This window comes from Cebus imitator, unplaced genomic scaffold, assembly GCF_001604975.1.
Source record: "Cebus imitator isolate Cc_AM_T3 unplaced genomic scaffold, Cebus_imitator-1.0 Scaffold613, whole genome shotgun sequence".
Classification (NCBI taxonomy): Eukaryota; Metazoa; Chordata; class Mammalia; order Primates; family Cebidae; genus Cebus; species Cebus imitator.
Window position 1 is genome coordinate 133,937 of NW_016107928.1, and position 9,458 is coordinate 143,394.

At 44.4% G+C, this 9,458-nt stretch overlaps 1 protein-coding gene and 1 long non-coding RNA gene across 3 annotated transcripts in view; one reads left to right on the top strand and one right to left on the bottom strand.

The window, feature by feature from the left end:
* The window catches only part of NYX (nyctalopin), a 21,518-nt gene that overhangs the window by 9,956 nt on the left and 2,104 nt on the right, over positions 1-9,458 (bottom strand). The window lies entirely within an intron of this gene.
* The window catches only part of LOC108294980, a 33,107-nt gene continuing 27,864 nt past the window's right edge, over positions 4,216-9,458 (top strand). For both annotated transcript variants that reach the window (XR_005198067.1, XR_001821233.1), the window contains exon 1: positions 4,216-4,303. This is a non-coding gene — a long non-coding RNA (uncharacterized LOC108294980). The remainder of the gene's footprint in view (positions 4,304-9,458) is intronic.

Sequence of the window (9,458 nt, forward strand, 5' to 3'; positions counted from 1 at the left end):
TTTAATAGAGACGGGGTTTCACCATGTTGACCAGGATGGTCTCGATCTCTTGACCTCGTGATCCACCCGCCTCGGCCTCCCAAAGTGCTGGGATTACAGGCTTGAGCCACCGCGCCCGGCGGGATCTGAATTTTAGAAGAGGTATGGAAACTCTAAAAACAAACCCAGTAGAAATCTTAGTACTGAAATAATACAATAGCTGAAATTTTAAAAATAATTGAACAAGATAAATAGCACATTAGACACTGCAGAAGAAAATCTTTATAAGCTTGAAGAGAGGTCAATAGTTATTAACCAAACTGAAGCACACAGAGAAAAAGAAAAAGACTAGGGGAAAAGTTATCAAAGCCTCAATGACCTGTGGAACAATTTCAAGCAATTAGACTAATATACATGTATGTGGAGTCCCAGAGGAGAGAAGATAGAGAAGATGGCCAGAAGATAATTGATGACAGTTTCCAAAATTTGATGAAAACAAGCAGCTTAGCAAGCCCCAAGTAACATAAAACGCATTCACACGCACATACAGCACATCATAGCCAAACTGCTGAGAACCAAGGATAGAAACTTCTTAAAAGTATCCAAAACAAAAAGATATATTACATAGAATAAAAAATAGTAAAAGATAATCACAGTTATGGTCTGAATATTTGTGTCCAACTTCCAAATTTATATGTTGAAATCCTAACCCCCAAGGTGATGGTATTAGGAGGTGGAGACTTTGAGAGGTGCTTAGGTCATGAGAGTAAATAATAATGGGATTAGTGCCTAGGCGCAGTAGCTCATGCCTGTAATCCTAGCACTTTGGGAGGCCAAGGTGGGTGGATCACCTGAGCCCAGGAGTTTGAGATCAGCCTGGGCAACATGGCGAAATCCTGTCTTCTACCAAAAAATACAAAACTTAGCTATGTGTGGTGGCACGTGCCTGTAGTCCTAGCTACTTGGGAGGCTGTGATGGGAGGATCACTTGAGCCCAAGAGACAGAGGACGCAGTGAGTGGAGATCATACCACTGCATTCCTGCCTGAGCCACAGAGCCAGACCTAGTCTTAAAAAAAAAAAAAAAAAAGGGATTAGTGCCCTTATAAAGAGACCTCAGAGAGCTTCCTTCCCTTTCTGTCAGGTGAGGACAAAAAGAGAAGGGACCTGTAGAATGGGCCTTCACCAGACACCAAACCTGATGGTGCCTGGATCTTGGACTTCCCAGCCTCCAGAAGTGAGAGAAAGAAACGTGTGTTGTTTATAACCCACCCAATTCATGGTATTTTTGTTATACCAGCCTGAATGGACTAAGACAATGTCTGGCTTCTCATGAACAGTGGAGGCCATAAGACAACAGGATGATATCTTTAAATGCTAAATGAAAAGCAAAACCTGGCAACCTAGAATTCTCTCTCTCTCTAGTGCAAATATCTTCAGAAATGAAGGGCAATAGAGATACTTTCAGGTAAACAAAATCTGAGAAAATTCATCTCCAGCAGATCTTCTGCACAAGAAATGAAGACATTCTTCATTCTGAAGGAAAATGCTAGATGAAAATTAGGTCTACAGGAAGGAATAAAGAGCAATGGAAATGGTAAGTATGTTACTAAATATAAAAGACTACTGTTTTCTCACCTTAATTGCTTAAAAGACAAGTGACTATTTAAAGCAAAAATAACAATGTATTGTAGAGTTTATAACATATGTAAATGAAAACTATGATAACGATTACATAAGGGATGAGAAGGGAGGTGAATTTAATTGTACTCTCGTAAGGATCTTATATTATAGTTGAAGAAGTATAAGATTCATTCAAGGTAGACCATGATAAGGATGCATAGTATAATCCATGGAAAGTGAAAAGAATCTTAACACCTACATCACACCATACACAAAATTCATTTTAGATGGACCGTAAACCTAAATGTAAAAGCTAAAACTTATACAGCTTCGTGGAGATGACACAGGAGAGTATCTTTGTTACTTAGAGGTAGGTAAAGATTTCTTGGGACAAATAAAGAGTAGAAGAAAAAGCAATAACCATAAAATTTTAAATAATAATAAATTAGACTTCATCAAAATGTTTAACATCATTAGACTTCTGCTTTCTTTTTTTTCTTTCTTTCTTTTTTTTTTTTTTTTTTTTTTTTTTTTTTTTTTTTTTTTTTTTTTTTTTTTTTTTTTTTTTTTTGAGATGGAGTTTCACTCTTGTTGCCCAAGCAATGGCACAATCTTGGCTCACGGCAACCTCTGCCTCCCAGGTTCAACCAGTTTACCGTGCCCAGCCAACTTCTGCTCTTTGAAAGACACTGCAAAGTGAATGAAAATACGGGCAATAGACCGTGAGAAAATATTTGTAAGTCACATATCTCATTAAAGACTTGTATCTAAAATATATAAAGAACTCCTGGCAGGGCGCAGTGGCTCACACCTGTAATCTCAGCACTTTGGGAGGCTGAGGCGGGCAGATAATGAGGTCAGGAGTTCGAGACCTGTCTGGCCAACATGGGGAAACCCCATCTCTACTAAAAATACAAAAATTAGCCAGACGTGGTAGCACATGCCTGTAATCCTAGCTACTCAGGAGGCTGAGGCAAGAGAACTGTTTGAAACTGGGAGGCGGAGGCTGCAGTGAACTGAGATCGAGCCACTGCACTCCAGCCTGGGGGACAGAGCGAGAATGACACAAAAAAAAAAAAAAAAAAAAAAAAAAAAAAAGAAAGAAAGAAAGAAAGAAAAAGAAAGAAAAGAAAGAAAGAAAGAAAATACATAAATAACTCCCAAAACTCAGTAAGAAAATAAACAATCCAATTAATAAATGGGTAAAACATTTGAAGAAACATTTCACCAAAAACGATAGAAGATAAATAAGCACATGAAAAGATGCTCAACATAATTGGTTGTTAGGGAGATGCAAATTAAAGTAGCCACCTATTCGAATGACTACAAATAGAAAGACTGGCCATACTGTAAGAAGACAGCAGTCTGCAGCCCAGAAAAGAGCTGTCACCAGAACCCAACCATGCTGGCACCCCAATCTTGGACTTTCAGCCTCCAGAATTGTGATAATAAAAATTTCTGTTGCTTATAAGCTACTCAGTTTATGGAACTTTGACGCAGTAGCCTGAAGGGGCTAGAACAGGTGCAAAGTGTTGGAGAACATGTGGAACCATTGGGACTCTCTTACAAGGCCAGCGGAATTCAAAACAGGACTTCCCCACTGGAAACAGTGAGATTGTTTCTTTAAAAGTCAAACAAATGCCTACCTTATAATCCAGCCATTCTACTCATAGGGAAATAAAAGCATATGCCTATACAAAGACTTTGGCAGCTTTATTCTTAATAGCCCAAAACTGGAAACAACGCAAATGTCCATCAAGAATTGAATGAGCAAACAAATGATGATATAGCCATATAATGGAATACTACTCAGCAATCAAAAGGAATGGCTATTGGAAATTTCTCAAAAGAAGCTGTACAAATGGCCAACAAACATGAAAAAATGCTTGGCAGGGCACAGCGGCTGACACCTGTAATCCTAGCACTTTGGGAGGCCAAGGCAGGCAGATCATGAGGTCAGGATTCAAGACCAGCCTGGCCAACATGGTGAAACCCCATCTCTACTAAAAATACAAAAATTAGCCAGGCGTGGTGGTGTGCACCTTAGTCCCAGCTACTTGTGGGGCGAGGCAGTGGGGGCAGGGTGGCGCTGAGGCAGGAGAATCACTTGAACCTGGGAGGCAGAGGCTGCAGTGAGCCAAGATTGTGCCACTGCACTCCAGCCTAGGTAATAGAGTGAGACTCTGTCTCAAAAAAAGAATTTGCTTAGGGCTAAGCTTGCTATAGACATTAGTCCATTTAATATGACAGCCATGCAAGGTAAGGATCATTCTTCTCTTCTCATGAAGGAGGAAACTGAGGTTCAGAGTGGTTAAATGATGCCAACCTTTGTTTGTTTTTCACTATACTGTACTATCTCCCACCCCACACACCTAGCCCTTCTGCGCTTTCATTGCTTTAACTATAAACTGAAGAAACTGCATACTATAGTTTGAACATGTCCTCCAAAGTTCACATATTGGAGACTTAAACCCCACTGCAACAGTGTTGAGAGGTGGGCCCTTTAAGAAGTGGTTAGGTTGTGAGGCCTCTGTTCTCATGAATAGATTAATATCATTATTGCAAAAGGAGATTTGTTACAAAAGCAAGTTCAGCCCCATCTTGCTCTCTCACACTTCCACCTTTCGCCGTGGGACGGCACCTCTCGAAGGCCTTCCCTTGATGTGAGACCCTCGGTCTTGGACTTCCCAACCTCCAGAACTGTAAGACATAGATATCTGTTCTTTATAAATTGCCCAGTCTCTAGTAATAGCAGCACAAAATAGACTAAGACACTGCACTTCCTGGTCTTTGAGAGTCGTTGTAGCTTTCATTTTCCCTGGTTTGACAGCAGGTGTTACCAACCACTGCCTCTAAGAAAAAAATACCCCACTCAGAGCTCCATGTGTCTTGCCGCCTCCTCCCAGCCACAGCTGTTTGCACTGCAGATGAACACTTTGACCTAAACAGAGCTAAACAGATTCTTTCCTTCTCTGTGAAAATGGAATAGGCACTGAATGACTGGTCAGTAAGTAAGGTCATGTGAGCATCAACCTGTCTAGCTTTGGGGCTGGGATTTGTACCAAAGCCATGTGCAGGTCAAAGTTATGGGGGAGCAGGAGCCAAAGGCAAGATGAGGAAGCTGTTGTATTGTTTTAATCAGTTCAGGCTGCCATAACACTCTACCATAGACTGGGTGGCTTACAAACAACAGAAATTGATTTCTCACAGTTCCAGAGGCTGGAAAATCCAAGATCGAGATAGATTCTGTGTCTGCCAAGGGCCCATTTCTTGCTTCATAGACAGCTGTCTTCTCACTGTGTCCTCACATGGTGGAAGGGGCATGGGAGCTCTCCGAGGACTCTTTTATGAGGGCACTAATTCCATTCATGAGGGCTCCACTCTCAGGACCTGATCGCCTCCTAAAGGCCCCACCTCCTGATACCATCGTCTTGGGGAGTTGGGTTCAGTATATGAATTGGGTGGGGAATGGGGTCACAAACATTCAGACCATAGCATGAGCAGAGAGAGGAATAGATCTGATGTGAGAATCACAGAGATGGAGCTCACAAAGCCCATGGAGAGCAGGAAGCTGCTGGCCAGCCCTCTAGTTCCCATGAGACCCTACTAGAGCTGTTTCTATGACATTTCTCTGGTTCCATTTCGGAAATTCACTAAAGACATCTTTGTGGACAAGTAGACTTCTGTTTGTTGCAAGCAAACCATCTCTGATTGTAGTCGACATTTGACATCTTTTCTGGCTTCCTTTTAAGCACTCTTTCCACATTTAGGGAATTTCCAACATCATAAGTCCTGCCTCCTCAACATGGAAGCCGGAAACTCTCTCAACTCCCCTTCCAGTTAGGGCTCAGGCATGTGACATAGCTTTGTCAATCAGACACCCAGTGAGACTTGGATTCAGAAGTAGGCAGCAGGCAGAAACCATTGTCTGGCCAGAATGGTGGAAGAGGCTTTTAGGCTTACATTTCTGGCACCCAGTACCCAACAGGATTCCTGGCGCTGCCATGTATGGCCACCAATGGCAGTGGCCACAGGGTTTTTGCTGGAGCTCCCCACTTCCTGGTTTAGGCATTGCTCTGGGCAGGGTGGCCTCTAGTAGGAAGCCTGGGAATACCTAATGTCCCTAACTAAACTCCTTCTTGGCTTCAACGACCTAGAGTAGATGCTTTGCAGCAAGAGTCCTGAGCAATGTTCTGAATCAGACAGGCTCCCTGAATCTCTCTAGAACCATCTCCCACCTCCTGGCCTCTCCTCCTTTTCCTGAAGAACCATGTGATGCAATGGTGGGATCTCGGCTCACTGCAACCTCTGCCTCCCGGGTTCAAGCGATCCTCCTGCCTCAGCCTCCCAAGTAGCTGGGACTACTGGTGCGCACCACCACACCCAGCCAATTTTTGTATTTTTAGTAGAGACAGGGTTTTACCATGTTGGCCAGGCTGGTTTTGAATCACCTGCTCAAGTGATCCACCCTCCTCAGCCTTCCGAAGTGCTGGGATTACAGGCATGAGCCACCGCGCCCAGCCAGTGACCTCTTCACCTTGACAGAGAAAACAACTCAAATTCAGTACCAGGCAGCACCCCTCAGCCAAAAGGAAACTCCTCCCCATTCACTGACAGGAAATATATAACATCGAATCAAACACTGTTTAGGACACCCCTGGTTTTGCTGAATCCAAATGAAAAAATAGTCTTTCCCGGAATCAGCAGTGATCATTCCAAAAACAAATCTCCTTGGCCATTCAGAGCTGAGTTCCATGGGAATACCTTGGCCAGAAAAACATTTACCAAATTAAAAATAAAGATTACAGTTTGCGAAAAGAGAAGGTAAAACTCATTTGGCAGTTGCTTAGCAATTTCTCTTCTTCCACCGGTATTTTGGGGAAGGATCCATCTGGAAATTGGAAAAGGCTTCAGTGCTTTTTTTTTCCCCAGCCTGAGGCAGGGAGGGGAAGATGGGAAATGTAGCAGGACTGGCCTGGGCTCATGATAGGTCCCTACTCAGCCAGCCTGTCATTACTCCCGGATTCACATGCAGAGCTTTCCAGAACATGCAGTCTTAAAACACTCCCCTGAGGGCACAGCCTCTTGACCTAGTTCTCTCATAAACTCTGAGGACACTAACTCTCCTCCCTGTTCTCTCACACTGCTTTTTTTTTTTTAAACAAACAAACCAACCTCAGGCTGGGCGCGATGACTCACACCTGTAATCCCAGCACTTTGGGAGGCCAAGGCAGGCAGATCACCTGAGGTCAGGAGTTTGACACCAGCCTGGCCAACATGGTGAAACCCTGTCTCCACTAAAAATACAAAAAATTAGCTGGGTGTGGCATCACGCACCTGTAGACCCAGCTACTTGGGAGGCTGGGGCAGGAGAATCACTTGAACCTGGGAGGCGGAGGTTGCAGTGAGCCGAGATCGCACCACTGCCTTCCAGCCTGGGCGACAGAGCAAGACTCTCAAAAAAAAAAACTTCAGACAACCTCTGTCTCTCAGTTTCCTCATCTGTAATGTGTAGACAGCTATGGGGGACAGATGCATCTCATTGCAGATAAATGTGAAAACACTGACCCAAGCTAGGCGTGGGTTCTATGAACCATTCTTGTCACAGGATTTAACCTCATCAAGGCACAAATCCTTCAAAGACCATGTGGAGGCCAGGGGCAGTGGCTCATGCCTATGATCCCAGCACTTAGGGAAGCCAAGGTGAGAGGATCACTCGAACCCAGGAGTTCAGGATCAGCCTGGGCAACATGACAAGACCTCATCTCTATGAAAAATAGAAAAATTAGCTAGGTGTGGTGATGTACACCTGTGCTCCTAGCTACTTGGGAGGCTGAGGTGGGAGGATTGCTTAAGCCGGGGAGGTCAAGGCTGCAGTGAGCTCTGCCTGTGCCACTGCACTCCAGCCTAGGTGACAGAGTGAGACCTGTCTTTAAAAAAAAAGGATTGGCTGGGCACGATGGCTCACGCCTGTACTCCCAGCACTTTGGGAGGATGACACAGGCAGATCACAAGGTCAGGAGTTCGAGACCATCCTGGCCAGCATGGTGAAACCCCATCTCTACTAAAAATACAAAAATTAGCTGGACGTGGTGGCGCATGCCTGTAACCTCAGCTACTCGGGAGGCTGAGGCAGGAGACTCGTTTGAACCCGGGAGGCAGAGGTTGCAATGAGTCAAGATCATGCCACTGCACTCCAGCCTGGGCAACAGAGCAAGACCCTGTCTCAAAGAAAAACAAAACAAACACACACACACACACACACACACACACACAAAACACATACACACAACCCCTGACCCTCTTTGAAGACTCATAGTGTAGAGCAAGTCACATGTGAAAGACCCTTTAAAGCAAGTTAAGAGGTTCAGATATTATGCTGTGAACAGCGGGAAGAGCCCAGGGGTTAACATGGGGGAAGGAGGTCGAGGTATGTGCACCTATGCATCTGAGAAGTGGGGCACTTCCAGGAGTCCTGTGTGTCCAGAGGAGAATTGCTCTTGCCCCAAATTTCCCTGCTGCGAGCCACTTCTGATTTCCCCAAGGTCTTGTTTTGTGAGGCTCACTTAGTCATTTTTCTTTTTTTTTTCTGGTCAAGGAGGTAGGGCACTATCCCTGCCTGCTTCTCGGGAACATATTGTCCGTATTGCTTGTGCCTTGCAGTCAGAGAAATATTCTCTGTGCTTGCTAGAGTGTGTTTTAAATTAAAGTGCCAGGGGATGTGGAGATGGTCATTAATTTTAAGTGCATCTATTGTTAGCAAATGATATCACTGCTGAGCTCTCCAACTTGTCACAAGAAGTCTGGATATATTTTGGGTTTCTGTAGCAGGGACAGTTCCTGTTTTGCAGTGTGTAGCTATGAATACTGTCTGCTTTCTGTGAGGAACGATAGAGCTTTTGGTGCACGTTTAAAATGATACTGGCTCTTGGAAGCAAACATTCTGTCCCAATGAGTCAATCAAGTTTCATATCCTTTCAAGGTAGGAGGAATGGCTAGAAGTTGGCTTTTGGCTGGGCACGGTGGCTCACCCCTGTAATCCCTGCACGTTGGGAGGCCAAGGAGGGCAGATCACCTGAGGTTTGGAGTTCAAGACCAGCCTGACCAACATGGAGAAACCCCGTCTCTACTAAAAATACAAAAATTAGCTGGGTGTGGTGGCGCATGCCTGTAATCCCAGCTACTCAGGAGGCTGAGGCAGGAGAATCGCTTAAACCTGGGAGGCAGAGGTTGCGGTGAGCTGAGATCGTGCCATTGCACTTCAGCCTGGGCAACAAGAGGGAAACTCAGTCTCAAAGGAAAAAAGAAAAAAAAAAAAAAAGAAGTTGGCTGTTAGTAATTATATAAATATCAACCTCTGTTCTTTAGAGCCTCCTCGAGGTAGGAAGTCCTGTCCTATTTATCAAAGTGTTCCACGTGCCTTGCTCCAATTTTTGTATTGCTTATTTATTGAATCTCCTATAAAAGAATTTTCTCAAGGACAAAGACCATGCTATCATATTCCTCATAAATATCCCTCGAGCATATTGAAGGCACCCAGTGTATGCCTGTTGGTTGAACGGAGCAAGTTCTGGTTTTTGAAGAGGTGGAATAAAGGGAGGAAAACTCCATTACTCCTGTTTTAGAATGATCTGGTAAAATATTCTCTACCAGGCCGGGTACGGTGGCTCAAGCCTGTAATCCCAGCACTTTGGGAGGCCGAGGCGGGTGGATCACGAGGTCAAGAGATCGAGACCATCCTGGTCAACATAGTGAAACCCCGTCTCTACTAAAAATACAAAATATTAGCTGGGCATGGTGGTGCGTGCCTGTAATCCCAGCTACTCAGGAGGCTGAGGCAGGAGAATTGCCTGAACC